The sequence below is a fragment of the Lontra canadensis genome, unplaced genomic scaffold (genome assembly GCF_010015895.1).
Source record: "Lontra canadensis isolate GAN:19392208 unplaced genomic scaffold, GSC_riverotter_1.0 scaffold67, whole genome shotgun sequence".
Classification (NCBI taxonomy): Eukaryota; Metazoa; Chordata; class Mammalia; order Carnivora; family Mustelidae; genus Lontra; species Lontra canadensis.
Window position 1 is genome coordinate 82,737 of NW_022631061.1, and position 13,098 is coordinate 95,834.

The window sequence follows — 13,098 nt, forward strand, 5'->3', positions numbered from 1 at the left end:
AGTGAGGAGGAGAAAGCCAAAACCCACACAAGGGAAAGCATTTAAGACTCTCCGAGTTGTTGGAAGGTGGGAGGGAGGGATGCATGTGGGCTTGTCCCACAGATCCCGGCTACAGCAGCGATCCAAGAAAAGCTACAGGTGGACCCACGTCCCAGCACCCTCTCTCAGTCTCATGACACCCTGAGACGGGCATTATTATCATCATCTTCACTGTAAAGATGAGGGGATTGAGCTCAGGGGTGAGTACGCTGTGAGGATCCCAGATCAGAACTGGCCAGTAAGCCCTGGCTTGTTTTCGAAACTTCTCTGCAGGGACCTGTTCGTCACCCTCTGACAAAGACCTGTTTCGATTTGGAAAGACGCAGGATATGAAAAAAACACACCTGGCAGAACGTCGGACAATCTATCCCATCATTGTTACCCTCATCCAAGGACATCCTTTAAACATGTGATCCTCGTTAAAAAAAAAAAAAAAGACACCTATATTCATTCGAGCCTCTGAGCAGTGCTTCTCAAATTTTCATGTGCATCGCACCACCTGGAGATCTGATTCAAGTAGGTCTGTGGTTCTGATTTCTATCAATGTCGCCGGTCCGCAACCCATACTTGGAGAGGCCAAGGCCTTAGGGCAATGGTTCCCAAACTTCCATGAGCACTCGAATGCCTGGGGGCGTTTCCAAAACTTCTGATTCCTATGTCCTACCTCCAGAAATTGTGGTTTAATTGGTCCGGGGTATGCTCTGGGTTTGGAATTTGTAAAAGATCTCCACTTAATTCTAATGCGCAGACAAGTTCAGGAAGCACGTAGAAAGCATACGACCAAACATATCCATAAGAAGCCAAACCAATAATGTAAGGACAAGTTAGTTTAAATTTTGCACGGCATAGTGCAGGGGGCGGTGGTGGAGATGGGGAGCAGGTCACAAACCAGCCGCGCCTTCCGCTCTGTAGCGCTGGTTAACCAACCGTGCCTCCTGCTAGGGATGAGGAAGCCACGCCCCCAGCCCCAAGCGCGGGAGGGGCGCCGGCCCGCCAGCGGCTTGCGGGAACCAGCGCGGATGCGGCGCCGGCGCGGGGCGGGGCCTGCTATCTGCGCGTGCGCCGGCGCTCCAGTCCCGCCCCGCTGAGGTCGCGCTACCGGAAGTGCGGAGGGCTCGCAAGTAGGGTGCTTCGGCAACGGAAGGCGCAGGGCTGAGCGTCGGTCACGCGCAGCCATCTGCTGCACGTGCCTCGGCGCTTGGCTGAGCCACGGTGCTGGGCGCCCTGGAGCCGCCGGCCTCGGTTGCGGAGGGCGTGTCATTCCTGACCATCGCCGACGCCTTCACCGAAGCAGGCGAGAGCCCCGCCCCGCCGCCCTCCGGGCTCAATAGGAGGTTCATCTGCTCCTTCCCTGATTGCAGCGCCAGTTACAACAAGGCCTGGAAGTTAGACGCGCACCTGTGCAAGCACACGGGGGAGGTAACCAGGCACCAGCCCTGCGGCGGAGGGGCGTGGCGTCCAGCCCTAGGGACTTGGGACGCGGTGGCCGGCCTGGCGGGCTCTGTCCGTGAGGCCAGGGGCAGCACATGGGTGCACATGCCTTTGCAAGACATGTTCAGCTTTGGCAACCTGGATCATAGAGGCGAACCAGCTCTGCCTTAGGTTTGGGAGGAGCCGAGGAGAGGTAGACACGTTCTGAGACCGAGACACTCTTGTCATGGGCACGGGGCTTTCTAAACCAACGCTTCCCCTTCGATCTTGAGCTTTGGCCAGTCATCACCTCCGGGTAATCTGTAAATAGGTGCAGAGGAAGGATACATTTATTCTCATCCCTTCTATATCCCCTGCTTTTTCCCCCAACAGACACCTGACTTAATCCCTGGCCTCCTGGAACTGGAATGGGGAATGACTTCTAAGTACTGGAGCTTTGGCAAGCAGCATGCATTCATTCCTTCATAATTCAGTACCTTTCTAGCCCTGAAGAGAGAATAGTGAACAAAGCAGACAAGGCATCTGCTGTCACCCACCTTATGCTTTAATTGAGGCAAAGGAATAAGTAGGAATGGGACACAGCAAATTGAGAGCTCCTAGAAGATGGTCAGGAAAGGTCTCTTTTGGTCTGAATGACACAGAAAGGATCTAATCATGGAGACACGAGGGAAGAACAGTCTGGGCAGGAAAACAAAAAACAAACTGCAGAAGGAAGCGTGATTGAGTGTGATTGAGTTGGGGACAATACAAGAGGAGGTCTGAGAAGCATGTCTGGTGGGCTTATTTTTTGGCCAGGGTACAAATAGGGTTTGGAGTTTGGGTTTTATTTTGAGGGCAATACGAAGTCTTTGGAAGATGACTTCTGGGGAAAGGGAAGTTCACGGAGGCAAGGAATCTGCCCAATTTCCCAATGTTTGGCAGAACCTCGCTTCACATTGCCTCATCTGAAGGCCCCTAATTTCTCCCCCCCCATCCTTTTTTAGATTAATTAATTTATTTTAGAGAGAAAGAGAGGGAGTGCAGTGGGGAGGGGGAAAGGGAGAGGCAGAGAGAGAATCTTAAGCAGACTGAGTGCTGAGTGTGGAGCGGGATCTCATGACCCTGAGATCACGACTTGAGAGGAAATGAAGAGTTGGATGCTCAGCCGACTGAGCCATCCAGCTGCCTCTGAAGGCCCTTAATTTCTTAAACCAGAGGCCTGCAGCCCCTGCTTTTGCTCCTAGTACCTACCTCACATACAGGCCATTCCGTCACATGTCCTCATGGCCCCCATCCTCCTTACCCTCTCCAGCATTGGAAGGTTGACCATTTCCTCCAAATCTTTTCCTCTTCCTCACCTACTGTTTTCACTGCTCCTTTCTGCCCTTGACTTGCTACCCAGTTGTCTTGGCAGTCTTACCCAGTGACTGTCTTCACTCAAAACATCCATTAAGTTCTGCCACCCTATCCTTTCTGTTGCCCATTCTGTCCCTCAGATTGTGGGTTCTGAAACTTGTATGTCCAAGTAGGGAAGCATGTGGTCACTTTTTTGTGTCCCTCCCTGAAAACCCTTGGGACAGCATGAGCCTCCTCTCCCTTCTGTGGGTCACCCCCAGAGCCATGGCCCAGAGGAAGGATAGACTGTCTATGACCTTGGGGCATGGGGCAAGTAGTCTCCATCCCCCTCCCTCAGCTCTGTCCTCTAGACAAATAAACTGCCCTCTTTAAAACAACAAGGGTGCCTGGGTGGCTCAGTGGGTTAAGCCTCTGCCTTCGGGTCAGGTCGTGATCTTAGGATCCTGGAATTGAGCCCAGCATCATCAGGCTCTCTGCTCAGCAAGGAGCCTGCTTCCATCTCTCTCTGCCTGCTGCTCTGCCTACTTGTGATCTCTCTCTGTCAAATAAAATAAGTTAATTAATCAAGTAAAAAAACAAAAACAATAAAAAAAGAAAGACTTACAAATACTGTGCAAAGTTCCATGGATTTTCCCCCAGTAATAAACTCTTCTGTCTTCCTGTCTACTGCCTTTGCTACTAGTACTGATATTTGAGGCTTTGGTACTTCCTTCCTAGACCGTCTTGGGGTTATGTTTTTCGTAATCAAATAAACAAAACTGATTATTTGGGGGACATTTTTGACTTTTCCTATAAGTTTAGAATGGAGACCCTTCTTCCCTGGGTCCCAAGTGGTGGTTGCAGTTAGGCTGGGAGCTGATGGCTTTGCTCTGGCACCTGTGAATGTCTTCCTGGTGGTGTGCTGGGCATTCTCTTAGCATAGGCACTGGGCTTGTCTGGGATGAGATGGAACCTGCACGTTCCTGTTCCTTAGGCTTCGAATGGATAAAAACACGCTGTGGTTGGAAACACGTGCATGTTGGCCATGCTGATGGCAGACAAGTCACCTTCAGGGGTGGGGTGGTACCGGTGAAGCCTGTTGTCAGGTTAGGAGTAGGTTAGCAGTGCCATCTCTTACTGTGAAGGCTACCTGCTTATTTCATCTGCTATTCATAGAACAAAATCTGTCACACTGCCTTTGTGAAAAAGGTGTGGCATTTGTAGAACACCATTATCTAGCCTCGGTGCTCAGCACTTACTGAGAGGAAACCATCTCTGGAGGCGGTGTCCGTGGTTTTGCCTCCTGTACATTTTAGGTGTTTAAATAATACCAGAATTACTAACTGGGGCAGGATTGACCTGTTTTTTCTTTCCTTCCTGCTAGAGACCGTTTGTTTGTGACCATGAAGGGTGTGGCAAAGCCTTTGTCAGGGACTACCATCTGAGCCGCCATATCCTGATTCACACGGGGGAAAAGCCATTTGTGTAAGTAGAGCACAGTTCTGAGGCCTTTGAAGCAGTTGTATTTGGCATATCGACCTGTATTTGGCATATCGTTCCTGGTAAGAAAATGGATTGTTCATTCCTGAGACCAAGAGCGAGCAGCTTCTCTCCTTTGCTTCTCTGGGTCCAAGAGGAGACTGGGTTTGGATGTGTGGAAGAGAAGAGGGGGTTTTGTGGGTCCTTTGTGTGTGATAACTTTAGCAGTGAGTTTATCTGAAGTTGTCTTGAGTTTGCATCCTGTCTTCTCCCTTTTATTTATTTATTTTTTTAAGATTTTATTTATTTATTTGCCAGACAGAGATCACAAGTAGGCAGAGACGCAGGCAGAGGAGATGAGGGAAGCAGGCTTCCCACTGAGTCGAGAGCCCAATGCGGGGCTCGATCCCAGGACCCTGGGATCATGACCTGAGCCAAAGGCAGAGGCTTAACCCACTGAGCCACCCAGGCACCCCTCTTCTCCCTTTTAAAGTACATACTGACTGGGAAATCCTCCCCCCAAAGCACTCTATTCAGACTAGATGGGATAATGGTTCCCTGGCAGAGTCTTGCCTCCGCGGGTTACAGGGTCTTTATGAACCAGTAAATAAGCTTCTGGGATAAGAGAAGCATGAAGAAGTAGAGCTTTTAATAGTTTTATCTTGTGTTTCTTCAAATTAAGCCCCTGCACCTCTCCCACACCAGGTTCTATTTTATTCTTCTTGGAGTTGCTGGTTCTGAAAGGACGGAGGTACTGCTTGCCTTTTGAATCAGCTACTTCTTTAAAGCAGTGGATCTCAGATTTAGGGAGCGTGAGAATCACCGGGAGACCTCGTTAAAACCAGAGTGCTGGATTCCATCCCAGAGTTTCTGATTCCGTAGGTAGTGGGTGGGGCCAGAGAATGTGCATTTCCAGCAAGTTCCCAGGTGAGGATGCTGGTGGTCTGACATCCACACTTGGAGATCCACTGAACAGAATGTTCCGTGGAAACACTTAGTTTTCATTGAAAAAATAATACTCTATTAGCTGTCCAGAGCTACATACAGGAGACCAGTTTTGCCCCTGTTGGAATTTGATATCGTAATTGTGTTCCATGAGACAGTTCCTTGCGTGTAAGGTTTTCTAATGACCTGAGTTGTTTTCTTTTAGTTTTAAGATGATGGTGAAGGTGAAGTGTCTCATGTCTCACTAAGGTCCAGACAGTCTTGGGGAAAGTGAGTTGTCAGTAGTTGACACGGGATCATCTTCATGTCCTTTTCCACGTGGAGAGCCACCTCTCTGTGTGACCAGCATGGTAGTGAGCGGGAATGGGACAAATTACCGGGGGGGGGGGGGGAAGATGTCTTTATCTCAGCCCCCGTGCAAGCACACGGTGTATCATCAAAATAAATAGCCCTAAGTAAAGCTTAATGGATTTCAAAATGTAGTTCAGCAAGCCCAGCAGAGAGTAACTAAGTGTGGTCTGGAAAATAAAGCTGGACTATAGTTTTTGACCTGGAAGTTTCACGTCGGGAGATTTATTCTGTAGGTACACTCGTGCCTGTATTAAATGCATGTATGAGGTTATGCACAACACTATTAGTAGGAGTGGAGCATTGGGATCAACCCACCTGCTGGTCCCGAGGGACTGAAGAGCATAGCAACACAGTAGAGCAGTCTACAGCTGGGAAAACGAATGCAGGTGTTGTCTGGGAAACAGGATCTCCAAGGCATAGTCACTGAAAGACCAAAGTGTGTACGGAGAGCTGCCTTTTTGTGTGTAAAAAGGAGGAGGGAAGAGTGGACAGGAAGAATCTGTATTTATATTTGCAACGTTAAAAGTTACTTAATAAAACCGAAAGTGTCACCTGTCCTAAGAGTGGTGGGGCGTCATGCAGCTGTGTCCCTTTTCATGCTCTTTGGTTTCTGAGCTAAGTTACTCTGTGCTATTTAAAAGACGAAATCTTCAAGGAGAACGAGCTGGGTACAGATGCACAGGGGGACCAGGAAAGCTGAGTGTTCTTCCCTCTGGACCAAGGCCACTCTGTGGTAATCCCGGCCAGCTCTCTCTCTCGCCTGACCTGTCTTCAGTTCCAGGCTCCCATCTGGATGGTGCTGCTGGGTGTCTCTCTGATTCCTTAAGTTTCGAGTGGCCCAAATCCCTCCCAGTCAAGTCTGAGCTCTGCTTCCTTTGGTCTTCACCTGCCTCGTTCTTGTCGGGTGGCATCTGTGTCTACCTGACGACCCGTAGCAGAGGCAAGGCAGCTCCCCTGGGCGCCTCACCCTCTCAGCTGTCCCTCAGACCCTGTCCAGATTCTGTCCCTCCGGCTGCTGTGATCTTATTCCAGCCTCTTAACTCCCACTTGAATGGTGTTTTCTCTGCCTCCAGACTGCTTCCCTTTTTAAGGCTGAGCATGGGTTTTAAGTGTGGCTTTCATAACCACGTCTAGGATCTTAGTATATTGTATAAATGACCTTGGTGACCTCACCTTTTTATGATCTTGCCCTGTTTGCTTGACTCTCTGACATGAAACTGTGGTCCAGCAGCGCTTAACTGACCAGCAGCCCCATCTGTGACGCTGCCTGCGTCTACTGGGTCCCTGTGTCTGTTCCTTGCTTCCTGTCAGGACGTTTCTGGGCCCTGTCCTCTTGCCCCAACTTGTGTTGGGTTAGATGCTTGGATCAGGATTCAAGGCCAGAGTGACAGAAAACCCAGCACCCTGTGGCTTAAACAAGACAGTCTCTGTTTTTCTTGCTTAACTGAAATGCAGGAGTGGACAGCTGAGGGGCATGCCACAGTCAGGAGACCTGGGCTCTTTGTAGCCTTTCTCTGCCATCTTCATCTTGGGGCTTCAACATCATGCTCCAGGAGGACTGCTGGAGCTCCAGCTGTCACACAGGCGTTCCAGCCACCAGGGTGGACAAAGGAGCAAAAGAGGTGTGCCCCCTTCTCAGACGCTTTGTGGTTGCTTTAACAGGACGGGCCCAAAAGAGCCATGTGGCCACCCCTAATTGCAAGGGAGGCTGGAAAAAGCTCTATTTCTGTTCATCGTGTACCCAGCTAAAACTGCGTTCTGTTCCCAAAGTCAAAAACAACCCCTGTTGAAATTCATAGTGGTCTCTGCCCCAGTGCCCCTCCTGTGTGCTTCTAGTGCCATCGATCTCACGGCCCCTACCTGTGTGTCTCCATCTGTCCCTGTGGATAGCCCAGTGCCCGACGGGACTGTTACCCAGTGTTTATCAGTGAATGACAGCTGAGATCAGGGCTCTCAGGGAGGTCCTGCTTCATCCACCAGGCTTTGGAGAACTCATCACAAGAAGAGCACACAGTAAAAAACGCAACCGCCCAAAGAATTTAGATAATTCAAGGGTGAGATATAGAAGCACTCATTAAGGGGGGACTAGAACGGCTTTGATGATATGCAAGAGGCCATATGGTTTGTGGTTTTGCTCTAAATATCTGTTTTTACCTCTGATGGTAAGCAGAAACGAGTGTTTTTGAGGTTTTTTTGGAAATGCAGCTTATTGTGACATTTCAAGCAAAATTAAGGTTATCCAATTCTAAATTGAGAACAGTTTAACTTAAATACAATTTAAGCCTAAGCAGGGTTTGGGCTTTTGGAACTAGTGTTTTTCACTTTCCCTCTGCCTGATTCACAAAGCATGTGTGCTGTACTGTGCCTGATTTCAGAGGCCTAACATGAAAAACGCATCTCAGTGCTTGGTAATCGTGTCAGAACTGAGAGGCTGACCCTGACTTAACACTTCGGAATTTGTTAAAGACGATTTTATACTGTACTTGGGAAAGTACTTTTATAAAGTTGGAGGATATATGCATCTTAAAAATTCTCTTCCCTCGGCTTGTAAATATTTTGATTCATACAATTTCTTACAGTTGTACAGCCAGCGGTTGTGATCAAAAATTCAACACAAAATCAAACTTGAAGAAACATTTTGAACGTAAACATGAAAATCAGCAAAAACAATATGTAGTAAGTATGAATGATTTTCTGTGCCTAAATTGTCTATTTTTTATGCTTATTGTCCATGTTTCGAAAATGCTCATCAACCAGATTTTGTCTGCCAAATACCTGAATTTAGCCCAACTCCTAGCTAACTTAACAGCGGCTTATTTTGAAAGCAAACATTTTCGTGCTAATGAAGTTTATTATGGGTAGGCTGCCCCAAATGAAACCCTTATGCTGTTTCAAATGGGTTCGTCTTCAAAGCTTCCTGGCCTAGAATTTGACAGTAACTCAGTGGAAACAAGTAGCAAGTATAAAGTTTCCACAATATGTTTATCTTGAGGGAATTCTCTTGTGAGTGGTTCTTTTTTTTCTCCAGACTAATGAACCTTTATTAAACAGTGCACTTTTGAAGGTTGCAAGAAGGCCTTTAGGAAACACCAGCAGCTGAGAATCCACCAGTGCCAGCACACCAACGAGCCGCTGTTCACGTAGGTGCTTCCCGCGCCTGGGCTCTCTTACAGTTGAGGTGGGAATAAGATTGAAAGGCAGAAGTTGGGTGCAAGTGTTCAGAAACCATTTCTTAACGCTTTTCTGTACCATGAATGCCCATTGATATAGTGGGGCATTTCAAAAGTTTGATTGTGCTCTTCCTTTCCAACGGAAATAGATAATGTATTTCTAAATGATTTGTGAAATTAGTACAGTTGTGGTTAAGCTCTAAGGGAAAGCTAAGAAATGACTTTATTCAGTTAGAGCTTGTTTATTTTTATTTTTATTAAAGATTTTATTTATTTGTCAGAGAGAGAGAGAGTGCGCATAAGTAGGGAAAGCGGCAGGCAGAGGGAGAAGCAGACTCCCCACTGTGCAGGGAGCTCCGATGTGGGACTCGATCCTAGGACCCTGGGATCATGACCTGAGCTGAAGGCAGACGCTTAACTAACTGAGCCACCCCCGCGTCCCAAAGAGGCTGTTTAATTATGTGAACTGTCATTATGCAGACACGAAGCATTCCTTTGCTACAGAGCAGAAGTCACAGGGCTGTGTGCTTTAGAGTGGCCTTCCTGAGGAGCAGGGATGGTGACTGGACACACGGGGCTGGACTTGCTGAGGGTGTCAGGGAGCCCCAGCTGCCTGCTCGGAGGTGCATCTTCAAGGGCACTAGCCAGCCGCTCTGTGGGCCACCATCCTGCCCGGTGCCTTCCTGGTCCCCCCAGAGCTGTGGCTTGCCTGGGGTCACTGCAGGGCCTGTGTCTCCTTGCTGGCAGGCCTGCCACCTCTTGTGCCACTGGGGCCTTTTGCACTGAAGCGGCTGTGCCCTGTGTGGCTCACCAGAGCCCGTGCGTCTGTCGCTGCTTTCCTTCCACACCGTCCCCAGGTGGCAGCATGAGACCCAGGAGACAGTTGAGAATGCCTTAGGGGTTTACCTCAGCTGTCTCGTAGCCACGAAAACAGCCCAGTCTCAGAAGGGTGAAGATGAACACTTTAATATGATCACAACGCCAAAAAAAGAAGTCATGACTCTTTGTTTCTCAAGGCTGGTCAAGTCACTTGAATTTCACTTGGGATTCAGTCTCAATTTCAAATCTCCTCTTTATGATTGGTTTGGTGGTGGGGAGAGACTTGGGTAGCAGAAAAGGACAGAGTAATACTCACCTTCAGCAGATGCTTCACAAAAACGGATTGGCTCATACAGCATCTGTTGTTAACCCAGGTGTGCCCAGGAAGGATGTGGCAAACACTTCGCCTCACCCAGCAGGTTGAAGCGACACAGGAAGGTCCACGAGGGTATGTCTGGCACTCCCAGGTGGCCCCCGCTTTGAGGAGACCCCAGGAGAGTGTGAGTGTGTGTGCGTGTGTGTGTGTGTGTGCATGTGTTGTGTCAAGTTCTTTGACTGTAAGATGCTCTGTTCTATGCCGTGGTCCCGCGGAGGCACCCAGCACCATCTAGGTGGGGGCCACGAGCTGCAGGTTCAGGTTTTAGACTGGACCAGAGACATTGCACACCCTCGTCTGTTCTTCCACTCCTTTCGTCACTGTTCACAGCCGGTGTCTCTTGGTCTGCCACAAGTGCCTGGGGGTTCTCTGCTTCTGAGAGTGTTAGCGCTCCGGCCATGGTTGGCTTTTTCACCACTGTTACTTCTTTGATGCCTGTGTCCTCCTTTTCCTTACGGGCATCCTCAGGGCTTGGATAACAGTTTGAGGTTTTGGAGTTATCAGATTGTAACTTTTTCCAGAAAGACTTGATTAAATTACTTGAATCTACTCTCTGTTTCCTTGAGGGTTGGTTTTTTTTTTTTTTTTTTTTTTTAAAGAATTTACTTATTCGACAGAGAGAGAGAGATCACAAGTAGGCAGAGAGGCAGGCAGAGAGAGGGAAGCAGGCTCCCTGATGAGCAGAGAGTCTGATGCGGGGCTCTGTCCCAGGACCCTGAGACCATGACCTGAGCCAAAGGCAGAGGCTTAACCCACTGAGCCACCCAGGCGCCCCTCCTTGAGGGGTTTTTTATTCTGTATTCCAGTTTTCTAAGTATTGAGTATATGGGGGTTTTGTTGTTGTTTTAAACATGAGATTAGTAGCTGAAGAGTGAGAGGTAGCCTCGTTCCTTTTAGTTCCTCTCTGATGAGCTGATGAAACCCAGATTGGTTGTTAACAGTGACGGATTCTTCCAGTTCTGGTGCTTTGCATGAAGTCTACTTTTGTCTATAGCATTTCCTCTGGGTTCTTATTTTCTCCCTTAATTGCACCCTGCGTCTTTCCTGTATTGTATAACTTACTAGATAGTAAGACTGGAGGCCAGGGGTAGGGACACAACCACTGAGACGTAGAGTTGGTGGTCTGCCAAGCCCGGAGGACCACGGAGCTTTCACAGAGGAACATAAGATGCAGGCATAAAGCAGGGAGGGGCAGGGGGCTGTGAGCCATGGCGGCGGGGGAAGGGCAGCAACTTACCGGGAACAGCATGCTTCTGTGAAGTGTGCGGACCTAAGACCCTATGTGGACTACCTGGCTACACGATTACTAGGTTTCCCTGCAAAGCTGAGTTTTTATTCCCACCTCTAAAGACTAACCGAACATTACTGGGAGCCTGGAGAAAGATTATGTAGGCTTACAAGTTTCCTTTCTAATTGTTTGGTATTTACACTGAATATTTATGAAAGGCAATGCACCAATGTATTTTTTTCTCAACAGGCTATGTGTGTCAAAAAGAATGTTCCTTTGTGGCAAAAACATGGACAGAGCTTCTAAAACATGTGAGAGAAACCCACAAAGGTAAGGCAGACATGTATGGCACAGTGTACATATTTGTCACTTTAGAACTGCTTTTAAAGAGGGAAATATTAAACATGGGCCTTAAAATAATAACTTTTCTGTGTCATGTTTTGAGATGTGCTGGGTACCTCAGCCGTTTGGCAAATGAGCAGACAGAGCTGTGGTCCCAGGTTCAGGAGGAGCTATGCCAGGAGTTGCTGTGCACATTTGTGTTTTTTTAAGATGTTATTTATTATTTGAGAGAGAGCACAAGGCAGGGAGGAGAAGGGCAGAGAGGGAGAGGGAGAAGCAGGTTCCCCACTGAGCAGGGAGCACAATGCGGGACTCAGTCCCAGGACCCTGGGATCATGACGTGAGCCGAAGGCAGAGGCTTAACAGACTGAGCCACCCAGGCACCCCTAAATTAGTAGTCAAGAACCTTGGGAGGCATTGGTGGCCTATGGGACAGTTTGGGAAACAGTGCTTTATGTATTGGCAGACAAGGAAGGAAACTGGTCGTCTCAATCTCCCTTTGCCCGCAGCCACGGTGCTGAGAACCCCTGCTCCTGGTAAGGGAAGAGTGACTTTCTGTAATACAAGAACATGGGAGAATTCAGACAGACTTCCAAGCAATAAAAATTGGAGTTCGTTTTCTGGTTTATGATAATCTTGACATTTTCGGCATCAAATACATTACTTATATATTGAAGTACATTTTCTCTGTATGGTTATACCTGAGGAAATCGGTTAAGTTTGTCTGTCTACTCCACCAGAAGACATAAAATGTGAAGTATGCCAGAAAACATTTAAGCGCAAGGATTACCTTAAGCAGCATATGAAAACTCACGCCCCGGAAAGGGATGTATGCCGGTGTCCAAGGGAAGGCTGTGGTAGGACCTACACAACCGTGTTTAACCTCCAGAGCCACATTCTCTCTTTTCACGAGGAAAGGCGCCCATTTACCTGTGAACATCCTGGCTGTGGCAAAACCTTCGCAATGAAAGTAAGTACTCGCCCTCCCGGATGCTGTCCTTTAGGTCTGGGGCTTCCCAGCTGGGTTCCTGGGAGCTCTGGATTCCAAGATGGTGCCCCAGGGCCTACAGATGGGGAAAGCCGAGTGCTCTGGACCTTCCATTTTGGCTTCAGCAGGAGCAGTTCTTAACTCAGGTCTGCAGAACAACTGGATCTTCCTATGCCAGTGGCTCTCAAAGCATGGCCCTGGACCAGGAGCATCAGTGTCACCTGAGAACTTGCTAGAAATGCATATCCAGAGACCCTCCCTGGATCAGAAACTCTGGAGATGGGGCCCAGTAATTTGTGTTTTAACAAACCTTCTGGGTCTTCATGTCCTTGAGAACCAGTGGCCTGTGGTACCACATGCTTATTAATTATAAGAGTATGCTGATACTTGGGTGTCCTTTTAGACTGTCATCTTTTAGGGGTTGAGAGAGTGGGCAACAAGGACATGAGGGACTATAGCACGTGGGGATCTAGTCTGGATCTTGGTGTGACTTGAATAGGTAAGAACGGGACACTTACCAGAGGACCCGCGCTGCTCTGCGGACCCTCAATCTACCAGGTGCTCCTACAAGTGTGAACCATGAGTTAGAGTTGAGTCTAAAGAGACAGTGAGGCGG